The sequence below is a fragment of the Hyperolius riggenbachi genome, chromosome 5, assembly GCF_040937935.1.
Source record: "Hyperolius riggenbachi isolate aHypRig1 chromosome 5, aHypRig1.pri, whole genome shotgun sequence".
Lineage (NCBI taxonomy): Eukaryota > Metazoa > Chordata > Amphibia > Anura > Hyperoliidae > Hyperolius > Hyperolius riggenbachi.
In genome coordinates, this window is record NC_090650.1 from 167,295,715 (window position 1) to 167,312,313 (window position 16,599).

At 44.9% G+C, this 16,599-nt stretch overlaps 1 protein-coding gene across 1 annotated transcript in view; it reads left to right on the plus strand.

The window, feature by feature from the left end:
* LOC137519344 (protein C-mannosyl-transferase DPY19L1-like) overlaps positions 1-16,599 on the plus strand; it is a 1,198,743-nt gene that overhangs the window by 1,040,628 nt on the left and 141,516 nt on the right. The window lies entirely within an intron of this gene.

Consider the following 16,599-nt stretch of genomic DNA (forward strand, 5'->3'; position numbering starts at 1 on the left):
GGGGGCCCTCTTTCGCCGCTGCGTGCGGCCGATCGCCGCAGAGCGGCGGCGATCAAGCTGTGCGCGCGGCTAGCAAAGTGCTGGCTGCGCGCACAGCAATTTACAGATTAAAAATCGCCCCACCAGGGGCTGAGATCTCCCCCTGCGCGGCATAGCCCGAGCTCAGCTCGGGCTTACCGCCAGGGAGGTTAACAGCCTGTAGACCTTCATTATGCCCTATGTTCGAATAAAGCGACTCGACGTCACAAGTTATCAATAGAACGTTATCTGGGATCGTGAGGCAGTCAAGGTGGTTAAGTAAATCGCCTGTATCACGAATATAAGAATCTAATGTAGTGACCATTGGTTGCAAATAATGGTCTATAAATTGACAGGCCTTTTCCGTGAGACTGCCTATCCCAGATATAATTGGCCTACCTGGTGGTCTAACTATATCTTTATGCACCTTGGGCAACATGTAAAAAGTGGCAACCACAGGATTCTTTCGAAACAAAAATTGTTGTTCTTTATCAGTGATCACTCCATTGAATTTGGCAGAGTCTAAGAGCAGTGAAAGTTGGTGTTGAAAAGATGCAGTCGGGTCCCCTTTTAGTCTATGATAGAAGCTGTTGTTATTCAACTGCCTATAGGCTTCCTCCATATACATAATTCGTGGCCACACCACTACATTGCCCCCCTTATCCGCCTCCTTTATTAGTACATCCTGTCTGGTCCTCAAAGAGCCAAGGGCCACCCTTTCTTCAGGCCTCAGGTTGTCCGCGTATACACCACCCCCTTGTCCCAATGTATGTAGGTCCTTGCAGACTAAATAAAAAAATACTTTAATCTCCCCACTGAGCTGTGGAATATATTTAGAGGGTGGCCTAAAGTTGGGCCTGCTTACCTGCTCCTCATTCTCTGAAAGCAAACCCAATAAGTCATCCAGAACCAATTCATCATTTAAGTCAAGGCCGTAATCCAATAGATCCTGTGCCCGAGCAGATCTGGGATCATAGATCTTTTTAAGTGCCAAGCGTCTGCAAAACAAGTATATATCTTTTCAAACCTCAAAATCATTCATATAATTATTGGGCGCAAATGACAGACCTTTAGATAAAAGCTCGGTCTCCACCGAAGTAAGAGGGATGGTACTCAAATTTATTACCTGTAATGCCTCATTGCAGGGTGGACTTTTGCCTAATTTCCTCTTCTTTTTATTCATATCATTCCTTGGTGGATAATGTGGGAGTGCCACTCTTCGTCTCACTGACTGCAAGGTACTTTCAGCATCTGATTCCTAGAATCTGTGACACAGGAAGATGATGCACTCCTGGGGGGTTCACCCTCCCCCGGTTTCTTTCCTTTCTTAGGGGGATGGCGCCTTCTCCAGGCCCCTCTCCCTTTAGGATTTCCTGAATGTCTCCAGAAATATGCTTTCTTCAAACTATAATCCAGTCTGTCACGTGCCAATTTTTTCTTTTTAAGATTAATAATTTCTTGTTTAATTTTACTTAATTCTTTCTTGAGGTCATCCATTAAAGCTATAATTTTATCCTGTGATCCCATCCCGCTGAGCTGAGTTTTCAATTCTCTGATCTTACTCTTATATTGTTCCAATATCTCTCGATCATCTTGTAACAACATATCGACTATGATGTGGGAACACCTGGCCAAACCCTCTTCCCACTTCTTTTTCTTGACATCGATTATCTGCCATGCAGGAAAGATCTGAACCCGGAGACCTCTAGGGTATATCCCTTCCTTGTCATAATTCTCAAGGCTCTTAACGTTCCACCAGGTTTTGATGTACCCGATATGAGCGTCCTTCAACTCCAGAAAGACACCCCTGACATCGTCTGCAACATCATCTCTAGAAGTAACGGCCTCCTTGTCAAACACATTAACAAGATGTTCCTCCCAGCAACGTTCAAGTGCATCCAATATATCAATATCCATAATATGGAAATTTGTGCTCTAGAAGAAATCAAAGGGATTTCAATAATTGAATAGCACCAAAGCAAATTGAGCACAATAAAAATACAACAAAAATCCATGTTCGTGGACCAATCAAACACTAGAACAATAAACAGAAGTCCACAATGAACCAAAATGTAGGAAAAGATGCATCAAACTCCATATTGAAATAATACTATACTTTATTAAGGAATAACAATAAAATCAATTAAAAAATTGTACAGAGATGAGCACTACACCGTGCGGACAAATTACTAATATAAATAATCAATGTACATATACATCACAGGGTACAGAGGACAACCCTTCTGATTATAAAATGCAGGCCCAGAAAAAGGCTATATATACAGAGCCGTGCATGTATAGGTGACACAATAACTAATACCCACATAGGATATAGCATCCATGCAACTGCAGCTAGGAGGTCTCTACTTACCCCGGAATCAATGATGTCCGCACAACGAGGCTCAGCTCAGAAACTATCTGACGCGTATCGGACTTCCGTCCTTCGTCGGAGATAGGCCACGTGAGCTCTGTGTGGAGTTTTTTGAGATTCTTAATGTGAATAGTCTCAATTTATTCTTGACCTATCACATTTCGGATTCAGAGGTTGAGTTTCTTGATGTGATTATTAGAAGGAATGTGAGGGGTGAATTATCTACCTCCATATTTCGGAAGCCAACCGCAGTGAACAGCCTACCTCTATTTAAATCACATCATACCACACATTTGAAACGTAATATTCCGACTGGGCAATTTATCAGACTCCGTAGAAATTGTACGGAAGTTGAGGATTTTGAAAGAGGGGCCAATATACTCAAGCAGAGATTTCAGAGCAGAGTATACCCCCGCAAATGTATTGAACAGGCCATGAGGAGGGCTAGGGCCACCCCTAGGACTGAACTTCTTAGATCTAAATACAGGCCCAGGGATAATAAAATCAGAATAACCACCCCTTACAACACACAATGGAACCAACTATATGATTTATTGAAGAAGCATTGGGATGTATTGAGGATTGACAGTGACCTGAGACCATTTCTAACTGAGTACCCGAGCCTCACGGCCAAACGGGCACCAACATTAAGAAATATCTTATGCAAGAGTCACCTGGAACAACCCAGTTTGGGTAGATCGATTAACCACCTTAGCGGTATGGACGAGCTCAGCTCGTCCATTACCGCCGGTGGCTGCCGCTCAGGCCCTGCTGGGCCGATTTGCTCGCTGTAAAAAGCAGCATACGCAGCCGGCACTTTGCCAGCCGCGTGTGCTACCTGATCGCCGCTGCAGCGCGGCGATCCGCCGCGTGCAGCGGCGAAAGAGTCCCCCCAGCCGCCCGAGCCCTGCGCAGCCGGAACAAACAGTTCCGGCCAGCGCTGAGGGCTGGATCGGAGGCGGCTGACGTCAGGACGTCGGCTGACGTCCATGATGTCACTCCGCTCGTCGCCATGGCGACGAGCAAAACGAAACAAGGAAGGCCGCTCATTGCGGCCTTCCTTGTTACTGCGGATCGCCGGAGGCGATCAGAAATATGGGTTAGGAGCGCCCTCTAGTGGGCTTTCATGCAGCCAACTTTCAGTTGGCTGCATGAAATCGTTTTTTTTTTTATTAAAAAAAACCCCTCCCGCAACTGCCCTGGCGATCTTAATAGAACGCCAGGGTGGTTAAGGGCAGTTTCCCATGTGGTAACTGTAACGTGCCCCCATATGCATAGGACAATATGTGTTACTAGTAAACATAATGGAAAAAAGTTTCCTATCCTTCATTAACTGCAAAACAACTGCTGTGATATATTTAATCCAATGCCCATGTGGGTGGCAGTACGTGGGACAGACCAAAAATGCCCTCAAGTTACGACTACAAAAACATTGCTCGGTGGCTAGACTTGCAAGTAGAGATCGAGTGGAGGGCAAGACCCTCACAATATTGGCTGCGCATGCCCTCAATTGTCATGGTGGGTCTTTGGAGGGATGGTCTTTTTGTGGCCTGGAACACATTCAAATGAATATTAGGGGAGGTGATGTTGTGAATAGGCTCCTTAGAGCAGAATTGCAGTGGATCTTTAAATTGCAAACTAGGATCCCGATGGGACTTAATGAGGAATTTGGCTTCGGTTGCTTTCTTCCTCAGTGATCCCTGTACCTATGTTCATATTTAGGTTCATATCCTTTTCTGTACCATTTCTGTCTTTCTTTTGACTATTATGACCATGTATTTATAGACAGGTTCAATTTATGTTTTGTTTTTTTTTTTTAAAGATTCTTTATTTTTGTTTTAACAGCTGTTTGAACAAGTAGCAAACAATAATGGCAATAAACCATATCCTTGAGTAAGAGTTACAGACATTCCGTTAATCAAGAAATTAGGGAGACTGTATATATGGCCATCCAGTGCCGCAAAGGGATATCTGTAACAGCTAAGGAAAAGCTAATTATAAGGGAGAGGAGCGGCCCCCATGAACCACCCACACCAAACATAGATCCTTGGCCAGGCCAAGGGAAAATCTCAGTTATCATTTGACCAAATAGAGTATTAGGCTTGAGTAATTTGCATAATGAGGCTATATCTGTATGCTAATGGCCGGACTGTGGAATATGAAAATGATGCTAAGAACGGAGCCCCAGGGCCCAGAGGGAACTTTTCCCTGAACTCCGTCCCAGCTTAGGAACTATGGTTCAGACCGGGGACAGTTATACTAAGCTTAGTTTGAGGTGGGTCCCGGGTGCCGCCCCCGCCCCCACATGCTACATAGTGATATTTTTACTCATATAAAAATGTAGAGAGAGAAAGAGAAGGATAGAGAATAACATAGTGAGAGAATAGAAACGAAAGAGAAGAGGATAGGAAAGAAATCAAGGACTGGTGTGTAGGTTACCAAGCGCAGGGGTTGCAGAGGCATGGGGAGAACAAGCATCCTCCCCATGGTGCCACATATTATACTTTCATGACACCCACATCAGAAGGGGAACTATCGCATAGCCCATAGGCAGTAGTCTAAGCCAACAGTTCTGCGTGGGTTTCCTCCGGGCACTCCGGTTTCCTCCCACATTCCAAAAACATACAGATAAGTTAATTGGCTCCCCCTAAAAAAAATTGGCCTTAGATTACAGTACTTACACTACATAATATAGACATATGGCAATTGTAGGGATTAGATTGTGAGCTCCTTTGAGGGACAGTTAGTGACGAGACAATATATATATATACACTGTACAGCGCTGCGTAATATGTCGGCGCTATATAAATACTAAATAATAATAATAATAATAACAGTTGTTTGAACTCAACAGTTTCTTCATATTCGTGCCATGGGGCCCATGTGCGGCTAAACTGCTCATCGCGCATATGCATTATATGAGTCAGGTTTTCCATCAATTTAATGTGCTGAATCTCCCTAATCCACTCAGAGACGGGAGGTGTCTCAGTCGACTTCCAATGGCGGGCGATAAGCAGTCTAGCCGCATTAATCAGGTGCTTAGAGAGGGATTTTTTATATTTCCCAAGCCGTCTCGGGGTATTGTGTAAAAGGTAATACGAGGGGTCGTCCGAAGAGTCCACTCCCGTTACCTTTGAGATTATAGTTTTAACCTTACTCCAGAAGGGTATCAGCTTCGGGCAGTCCCAGGACACATGTATTAAGGTACCCCTATGTGCAAGACAGCGCCAGCATTGAGGGCTTGAGGATGGAAACATTCTCTGCAGTTTCTCAGGCGTATAGTACCATTGTGTAAGAAGTTTATAGCCAGATTCTTGTAATTTAGCAGAAATTGATGACTTTTGTGATAGAATGAGAATCTTACACCATTGATCTTCAGAAAAAGTTTTATGTAGGGCCTGCTCCCATTTAAGCTTCAAATTATCAGCCAGGTCCGGATCAACGACAAGCAGAGAGTACAGCTGTGAGATTCCCCTAGATAAAAATCCCTCACCACTGCAAAGCTTTTCAAATTGGGTGAGACCCCTAACATATGCACTTCTGGGGCCCAGGCTCGAGAGGTAATGCTTAAATTGCAAATATGCCCAGGGGTCCAGAGCCTGATTCTGCAGTTGGGTGCGCAAGGCTACAATGTCTCGCCATTCATTGTTATCTATTAAGTGGTATGCCCTTAGTAAGTGAGGGCCCCTCTAGTGTGTGTAGGCCTTATTATGCATTCCCAGGGGAAATCCTGGGTTGTCAAGCAAAGGAATCATTGGAGAAGGCCATGGGGAAAGATGGAGAGATTTATTATGTTTATGGAAGAGCTTTATTGTATCTTCCGTCAGGGGATGTAATGGTCCCAAAGAGGAAGCCAATTTCCCTGCCCAGGGTAAATGAAGTAATTTGGAGCCAGCTAGATCGCTCTCCATCTCTACCCATCGCTTAAACGAGCTATGTCGGTGGCAATCAATTATGCGCAGCAGAACCGCAGCAGCATGATATAATGCCATATTGGGTACAGCCATGCCCCCCAAGTTCTTAGGCTGTGTGATCAGCGCATGCTTAAGCCTAGATGGTCTGCCCCGCCATATGAACCTTCTGAAGCACATTCTAATCTCTTTGAGGAAGGATGCAGGCAACAGGATGGGGATAGTCTGGAAAACATATAGGAACCGAGGGAGCACATTCATCTTGATAATGTTGACCCTTCCAAACCAAGTGAATTTTTCTACATCCCATCTCTTGAGGTCCGTCTTAATCTTAGCTAATAAAGGGGTATAATTAAGGGGAAAGAGCTCCGAAGGGTTACTTGGGATTTTAGTGCCAGGTACGTGATGGCCTTAGAGGCCCACTTAAAGGCAAAGTTATTTACCAGTTGGGATTGCTGAGGCGCACTTAGGCCCACACTCAATGCCTCAGATTTATCGTAATTAATCTTAAGGCCCGCTAGGCTGCCATATGACGAGAATTCTTGCATGAGGTTAGGGACTGTAATATGGGGATTGGTTATAAAAAAAAGAAGGTCGTCAGCATAGGCTGCAACCTTATGCTGCGAGGTAGGAAGTTGTAGCCCCATTATATCAGGGTTGGCTCGTATGGTGCACAGAAGTGGCTCTAAAGAGAGGGCAAAAATAAAAGGTGATAAAGGGCACCCCTGACGTGTGCCATTGTATATGTGTAAAGGTTCAGAGAGCTCTCCGTTAATTTTGATTCTAGCAGTTGGGGACTTATATAGTGCCATAATATACGTCAGCAAACACTGCAGGAGCTTTATATGGCGCAACGTACCCTCTATAATGTCCCACCGGACACGATCAAAGGCCTTCTCGGCGTCAGTGGATAGTAGCATTATCGGTGAGGCCCTCGATCGTGCCCAGTGTATTGCCAACAGTGCCCTCAGGGTATTATCCCTGGCTTCTCTTGTTGGGATAAAACCCACCTGATCATAGAGGACTAATTGTGATATGAACGGGGACAAGCGATTCGCTAGTACTTTAGCATAGGCCTTAAGATCAATATTAAGCAATGAGATGGGCCTATAATTTGTACAAGAGGAGGGGTCCTTACCGGATTTATGAATCACAGAGATATGAGAAGACAGCATATCATCTGGGAAAATCGTAGGGTCATCCTGATCCATAAGGGAGTTAAGGGCTGTAAGTAAAGGAGCCTGAAGTGTAGGTAAGTATAGTTTGTAATAGTCAAGGGCAAAGCCATCAGGGCCCGGAGCCTTGCCTGAAGGCATCTGTGAGAAGGCCAACTGCAATTCTGCGGACGATATGGGCTCCCCCAGTTCCTCTAGTTCTGATTCGGGTATGGAGGGCATCCCCGACCTCCGGATGTACTCCCGTATATGCTGTGGTAAGGAAGGGTCCCCATGGCCATGGGAATGGGCATGCACATCGTATAGCTTCTCATAATAACCTTTAAATAAACGCGCTATAGATTGGGATTTGTAGTGTTTCTTGGAGCTGGCATCATTAATGTGCGGAATGTAATTAGCCGCCTGCTGGATACGGAGCGCTCGTGCTAATAAGCGTCCACACTTATTGCCAAATTCGTAGTAATGCCGCTGGCATCTGGACGCAGCGTACCGAGCTTTGAAAAACAGGAGAGCTTTGAGCTTCTCACGCTCCGCAGTCAGCGCCGAGAGATCCGAATCCAGCAGCGTGCTCGTGTGCAATATTTGTAATCTGTTGATTTCCCTAAGCGAGTTGTCAATAGCTTCATTTCTTTCCCTCTTGATTCTACTGCCCTCTTTAATCAGAACCCCCCTAATGACACACTTATGTGCAGCCCATATTGACATCGGGGATACCCCTTCCACCGTGTTGGTCTCAAAGTAATTCTCCAGGGCCCTTTTTACTCTCCCTTCCACCACTTTATCTTTTAGCAAAGAAGTATTTATTCGCCATGTAAAAGGGCCGCGTCTACTCTCAAGCACCTCAAGGGATATCGAGACAGCCGAGTGGTCTGACAATGCTCCCGGAATAATATCTGCTTTTGAAGTACGTGGAATCAAGTTGTGTGAAATGAGAATATGATCAATGCGGGAGTAATTCCCGTGCACAGCAGAATAGTATGTGTACTCTCTGCCCGTCGGATCCCGCAACCGCCAAATATCAACCAATTGCCTATTCCGTAGTGCTAACTTGCATTTCATAAGAAGTCTATGTGGGATGGCAGATCTGCCCAAGGAAGTGTCAAGAGGCGGTTCCAGTGCCACGTTCATGTCCCCTCCCAGAATCAGAGACCCTTCAGCAAAAACATCCAATTCATTCAGGAATTTTTCCAAGAAGGTGTGCTGACCCAGGTTAGGTGTATAGTAAGAACCAAAGGTAAACATCTGGTTGTTAATCATGCCCTTCACCATGACAAACCGTCCATCAGTGTCCGAGCTATGCTGGATTTGTGTCATATGCACCCCCTTGGAAAACAAAATAGCGACCCCCTTTGTTTTTGAATCCGAGGCATTACTATAGTAAGCTAAAGGGAAGTATTTGTTACTCAGTCTGGGATGGTCTGCACCTTTTAAGGTGGGTCTCCTGCAAAAGAACTACATGCACATTAGATCTTTTCATCTCAGCCAACAGTGAAGACCTCTTTTCCGGTTTGTTCAGCCCCCTGATGTTGAGTGTCCTAACATTAAGTGATGTCATTAATCTTAGGTGATAGGCCAATCAGGCCTATTCCCCCAGCCCAGAATCCCACGTCAGTCCCCGTAGAAAGAAAAAAAGAAAGGAGAGGTAGAAAGAGGAGTAGAAAAAGAACAACATAAAATACAAGACAGAAACAAAAAAGGTATCTCCATTGGTGTAATCCCTGAGGACAAAGTCCCTCGAGACACACCACTCCAGTTAGGCCAGTCCTCTCATTCAGATTCGAAGAGAGGAGGATTGAATCATCGTTCTGGCCCAATAGGGAGAGGAAAAAGAACCAGAACATGTAACCGTGGTCTCCTAGAGCCCCCGGCCCATGTCGCATAAACTATCTTAACATGATAACCAAATCTTTCTCTGGTTTCCAGCCCATTAGCTTCATAACTACTATATGTTGAAAAACTGCACATAGAGGAGAAGCAAACATATATAAACAGCATTTCACGTCTATCATTCCCAGCGCACATGGCCCCCCAGATCCTCCAACCAATAAAACATAACCCCACATCCCCATCCCCCCTCAACCAGCCCAACACATGTCAAAGCTCATTCCCCAGAGATTCTCCACTCTGAAGGGACCTATATATATTTATAAGGTTCAGGCTGTTAGCATGCGGAGACATAAATCCCATCGCATTAGTGTAGAAACTCATAATCCTGATGTGCTATAAGCAAGTTCGTATAGAAGGTATGCGATGGATCTAGGAGCTCCATGAAGTCATTAATCCAAAAGCAAAGGGGAAATAAGGCACTAGACCGAGGATTATAGTCAGTAGTGCGTCCCAGCTCATAGTACTTCAGACCGCGGGCCAAGGGTACTCCCATCAACTCGGCTGGGTCACACAGGGCAGAGGGGGGTAGGGGGGAGACAATCAAGGCCTGGAAAGGGAGGGGGGCAACTCTCAGTCATCTCCGAGCCGACCAAAAGTACACATAAAGAAGTGTTAAGATGTTGAAAAAATACTTCCCTCAGGTATTCCTTGGAGTAGAGCGTCTCTGCTTTCGTTCACGCTGAGGACGGGCAAACTCCACAGAGTCCGGATCCCATTCAGGCACCGTGGTTTCCGCAATGCCTAGAGTTTTGAAGAAGTCAGGTAGATCTCTTGGGTGTCTGAGGATCGCTGATTTAGAGTTCAACATTACATATAAGTGGAATGGAAAACCCCACCTATACTCCGCTCCAGCCTCCTGTAATGCAAGTAATAGAGGTTTCAGGGCTCTCCTCTGTGCCAATGTCGAGGGCGCTAGATCTTGATAAAAAGTTATAGTGGCGCCATCGAAATCGTATGACCCCGCTGCTCTGGCTGCCGTCATGATAGCTTCTTTAAGGGGAAAATCATGTATTCTACAGATGACATCCCGCGGGGGTTCCGATCCTTTAGGTGTTGCACGCAGCGCGCGGTGGGCTCTATCCATTTTTACTGTAGTACCTTCCGGCCTGTTTAGTAGGCCATTGAAGATCGCCTGTAGAGTATCCGGGAGGTCGTCCGCCCTGGTAGCTTCAGGGAGGCCACGCACTCTCACATTATTCCTCCGATTTCTATTTTGGAGATCCTCCATCTGGGAGCGCATCTGACTCTGTCGGAGTTCCGACTTTTCTTTGCTCTCCTTAAGTGCTGCGATTTCAGTTTTGAGTGACGCCACATCAGTCTCAAGGCCGCTCACCCGCTGTGTTACCGTTGTTATGTCTGCCCTCAGGGTAGCGATCTCTTCCTTAGTAGAGCTAACAATCTGTTCCGTCTGTTGCTGCATGTCAGCTTTCGTAGGCATTTCTCTCAGATAGGCCCACAATTCTTCCATTGCTCTTGCTTTCCCCGTTGAGCCTGGGGAGCTTGCTGGGGAAGAGCCCGAGGCCGGAGTGTCGGCCATCTTGGACGTCTTGCTGGGGGTAGCTCGAGGAGAGAAGTACCTCTCTAGGGTCTCTCTTGCACGTCTAGGGGTCTTGCTGCGGGATGCTCTACCTCTGGAACGACTTGCCATACCATTCCGGGTAGGAAAGAAGAAATTTATCTGCAGTTAAGGCTATGAAAAAGCTGTATGTGACCGGGAGCTCTTCTCCCTTACGTCTTCACACGGTCATGCCTAGCTCCGCCCCCTCAATTTATGGTTTTGATGTATAAATGTTTTGATATATCATTTTATTTTCCTGTTTTGACAGATAGTTAGGTGCCCATGTCTTCATTGTGATGCTTCTCTTGCTTTTTTGACTCCACTTGGATATTGATGAATAGGTTAGTACAATTGTGCTATATATGGTACATGTTGTGTTGTCCTGGGTGTAAGTACCAGGCTTATTTGTTTGAGGCAGGGAACACACTTGTCTTTCAGTTTTCTGCGCGCGTTTTCCTGCATACTTTTTCTGCACACCAAGTGTGTCTCTATGCAGGAAAACGCTCGCGTTTTTTCACAGCAGCTGATGTAATTGATACAAAAACTGACAAAATGTGCAGAGTCATGATGCAGAATGTCAGTTTCTTTTCTGCGCGCGAACAAAATATTAAAGAGAACCTGTACTGAGTAAAATTATTTAAAATAAACACATGAGGTGACTTTAAATGAACATTACATAGTTACCTTGCCATCAGTTCCTCTCAGAAGCTCACCATTTTCTTCTTACAGTGATCCCTTCCAGTTCTGACAACATTTTGTCAGAACTGAAATATATCAGTTGCTGTCAGTTACAGCTGAGAGGAGAACTGATGTGTCCATGTTTCCCTATGGCTCAAGTGGGCGATGTTACAGTTTAACTGTGTGCTGACCAGAAAGCTGTTATGGGGCACTAGCCATTTTCAAAATGGAGGACGGAGAATTCCATTGATCACAGTTGACAGACAGGACGCAGGAGAGGAAAAATAGATTGAGGAGTAGACTACACAGGAGGTAAGTATGACTTGTGTATGTTTATTTGTCTTTTAATTTTCAGTACAGGTTTTCTTTAAGTGTGTACTAGCCCATTGATTAACATGAGTTCTCAGGTTTTCTGTGCAGAAAACGCGTACGAAAACACTCAAGTGTGTTCCCTGCCTAAGGTTGTTCTCTGTTTTTCACAATTGTGGATGGTTCACTTTTTGAACGATTTAATTGGTCCGTTGGCTCGGTGTTGTGGGTATCACCTAGCCACGGATTGGGTGCAGTCACTTGTCACATGGCACAATTTGAGATGTCCAATGGCTCGGTGCTGTGAGTATCACCTTGCCGTGGATTGTATATAGCACCTTATGCACTTTATATTGACCGTTTGGACATGATTCACTATATGGATGGTTCAGATTTGGTACACAGTTAGGATTGCATTGTTTATCGGGTCATTCATTTACTTATGATGACTTTTCTGTTTATTTGTAGTGTATGGACTTTATTTACAGTCACTTCACATGACAAGATATCCAGTACTACAGTGTCCAACTTCACAATATGGGAGGATCCATCCATTGTCATATATTAACATCATCTATTTGTTAGGTTTTTAGCACTTAGCACTTTATCATGATTGATAGGGACAGAGTTGTCCTTCTGTCTCTCTTATATTTTGCACGATGTCATTGGCACTTATGCACTTTAATGTTTTCTTACTGTGGGTTTATTCATTTTACACATATTGTTTTTAGTTGAGTTTTTATATATATATATATTGGATTGTACTATCTCAGACAGATTTGTATATCATGCACAATTGGATTAACCTTGTATATACATACGTTATGGTTGTATTTAGTCATTCCATACTTTGACCACTAGATGGGAGTAGAGTAATTGATTTTGTTTTTCCTGACACATTTATATTATGAATTGATTTATTTATATGTAAAAGAATATTTATACATAGGTATTGTATCCCAGCTTTTTCTGTATCTTGTGCCTCCAGGTTGTATTATTGTATATATGTATTTGATATGTATTTGATGATTTATTATTGTATTGCGCTCCACTGGCTAACTATTTATTACTTCCTGGTGCTGGTTTCCGTCATGACGAGGCTTGGCTTCGGCGGTGCGCCGGAAGGGGTGTGTGCGTCTATGACACGCTCCCCAGTCCGGCGGGGGGGGCGTGGCCACGCCTCCCGATCGTTACAGCATTAGGTTTTAAGGAACGGCGCGCACACATTTTTTACCATCTCCGACGAAGGACGGAAGTCCGATACGCGTCAGATAGTTTCTGAGCTGAGCCTCGTTGTGCGGACATCATTGATTCCGAGGTAAGTAGAGACCTCCTAGCTGCAGTTGCATGGATGCTATATCCTATGTGGGTGTTAGTTATTGTGTCACCTATACATGCACAGCTCTGTATATATAGCCTTTTTCTGGGCCTGCATTTTATAATCAGAAGGGTTGTCCTCTGTACCCTGTGATGTATATGTACATTGATTATTTATATTAGTAATTTGTCCGCACGGTGTAGTGCTCATCTCTGTACAATTTTTTAATTGATTTTATTGTTATTCCTTAATAAAGTATAGTATTATTTCAATATGGAGATTGATGCATCTTTTGCTACATTTTGGTTCATTGTGGACTTCTGTTTATTGTTCTAGTAAAGAAATTGTCCGTCGTGACATTTCTCCCATCATCCAAAAATGGCTCCATCAGATTCATGACCACGCTCTCTGCCAGCCTCTCTCCCTTCTGACGACTGGGGTACTTTCCCAAGTAAGGAGATGCATTGCAGACATATTTGGTATCCAAATCCGTGGCCATCAAGAACTTGATCCCAAATTTGCCTGGCTTGGTTGCGATATACTGTGTGAATGGACAACGAACCTTGGTAGGGAACAGTTGTTTATCTATGGTCATGTGTTCTCCTGGAGTGAAACTCTCAGCACAGTTCTTCTTGAAGCGTGTCCAGATGTCGGAGATTGCAGCAAATTTGGCTGTTTTCACCCGTTCTTCCTCTTTGATTACTGGCACCAGAAAGTTTTCTGACCAGCAATCCACAATGGCACCAACAGGACACATGATTGCTCTTACAAACAGAATTGAAATGAATGCAATGGACAGCATCACACCTTTTGGCCACCTCTACAGCATTCATATGTTGTGAAAAGCCAGCCTTATTGCATTACAGTATCTGCCATACTGCCATCAATGCCATGGCAATGGAATGCCTCAGTCTGTCATCATTTTTCATGTCAATGGAACACTTCCAAAAGTGCCAATTGCCCTCTGATTGCATTTTGCTGCATGAATCGGCAACAGAGTTTTGTGTCTGCGTGGGTTTCCTCTGGGCACTCCGGTTTCCTCCCACATCCCAAAAACATACAGATAAGTTAATTGGCTTCCTCATAAAATTGGCCCTAGATGACGATACATACACTACATGATACATACATAGACATACTGTATGATTATGACAGGGACTAGATTGTGAGCCCCTCTGAGGGACAGTTAGTGACGAGACAATATACTCTGTACAGTGCTGCGTAATATGTTGGCGCTTTATAAATACCTAAATAAAATCTGCAAGTTTTCATTGTGTTCATGTCATTGTATCAGCAACTTTTCATTCTATTTTCACACAATTCTTTATAAAAGACTTGTGTTTCCATATATTGTGAATTTGCAGGTCAGTGAATGTGGGGGATATTTTGTATAGATAGGGAAGACACTTCTGAAGGTTTCCAAGTCTCACACAGTACTCTGTACACATTCAAATGTGCAAAGCCTTACAGGTAATGGGTGGTTTGCACAACAATAGATTGAAGATAATCAACCTTGAAGACCTGTGAACATCTCAGCAGGGGTGAATAACACCTCTAGCCTTGCAACAGAAAATAGAAAACTCAGTAATTCTAGTGTTAAGTATGTGCTGGAAAGACTAAGACAGAATCAATTATATGCCAAACTGGAAAAGTGCATTTTTGAGGTGACCTCTGTGGCGTTTTTGGGGTATGTAATATCTACCTCGGGCCTCTCTATGGACCCTGGGAAAGTCTCTGCGGTACTGGACTGGCCACAGCCTGTAGGTCTGAAGGCCTTCCAGAGATTCCTGGGTTTTGCGAATTACTACAGGAGATTTTTTAAGGGGTACTCTACAGTGGTTGCACCCCTCACCAGTCTCACTAAGAAAGGGGCTGATACTCACCACTGGTCCGAGCAAGCTCTCACGGCTTTGAATACCCTAAAGAAACTGTTCTGTTCTGCCCCTATCCTGAGACATGTCGATGTCACCTTCCCGTTCATAGTAGAGGTTGATGCCTCTGAGGTGGGGGTGGGGGCTGTGCTGTCTCAGCGTTCCGGTTTGCAGAGTAAGCTTCAACCTTGCGCTTACTTTTCCCGTAGGTTTTCTCCAGCGGAGAGAAACTACGATATAGGCAACCGTGAACTCCTGGCCATCAAGTTAGCCTTTGAGGAATGGCGACATTGGTTAGAGAGAGCAGAACATGTCATTACAGTTTACACGGATCATAAAAACTTGGAGTACATAGAGAACGCTAAGAGACTCAGTCCTCGACAGGCTCGGTGGTCACTGTTCTTTTTCAGATTCTCCTTTATAATTACGTACACTTCTGGTAGCAAGAACGTTAAGGCTGATGCCTTGTCCAGGTGTTTTGAGCCCGAGTCGGCACAGCCCTCGACACCCGAGACTATTCTGCCTCGGAGGCTGGTTTTGGCAGCCACAAAGACCTGGAAGGATTGGGCTGCCACTCTGGCCCTATATCAGCAGGATGTCCCAGAAGGAAAGCCCGAGGGAGTGTTGTTTGTTCCCCAACCCTTTCGCTTACAGCTCTTACAGCTGTTTCACTCCCATAAGAATGCTGGTCATCCAGGGGCCACCAGGACACAGGATCTCCTTGCCAGGTGTGCATGGTAGCCATCCTTGGCCACAGATTGTAAGGAGTTTGTGAGGGAGTGTGCTGTGCGTGCTAGGAGCAAACCTTCCCGATAGGCTCCAGTGGGGACCTTACAGCCTTTGCCGGTTCCAAATGAACCGTGGACCCATCTGTCCATGGATTTTGTGGGTGAACTCCCCAGGTCTGAGGGCGTGACTGTCATCTGGGTGGTAGTAGACAGATTCAGCAAGATGGCCCATTTTATCCCTCTGCAAGGACTCCCCTCCGCCCAAGAGCTGGCTAATCTCTTCATCCAGCACATTTTCCGGCTGCATGGCATTCCGGAGAATGTAGTGTCAGATAGGGGAGTCCAATTCGTTTGTAAGTTCTGGAGGGCATTTTGTCATCTTATAGGCATGGATCTTTCATTTTCATCAGGCTACCACCCGCAGACAAATGGCCAGACCGAGAGGGTCAACCAATCCATGGGACAGTTTTTCAGATGCTATGTGGCTGATGCACAAACCGACTGGGTAAAATTTTTACCTTTCGCGGAATTTGCGCACAACAACCTGAAAAGGTCTTCTTCTGGGTTTTCCCCCTTTTCAGGTAGTGTCGGGAAGGTCTCCTAAGTTTTCTCCTTTACCAGTTGTATCTACTCCTTTCCCAGCATTAGAAGATTGGCAGGTGGCGTTAAAACAAATTTGGGCGCTGGTGAAAACAAATTTGGGGAAGGCTTTCAAGTCTCAGAAAAAGCAGGCTGACGAGACGCTCTGCTGAATGGGACTTTTCACCAGGAGATT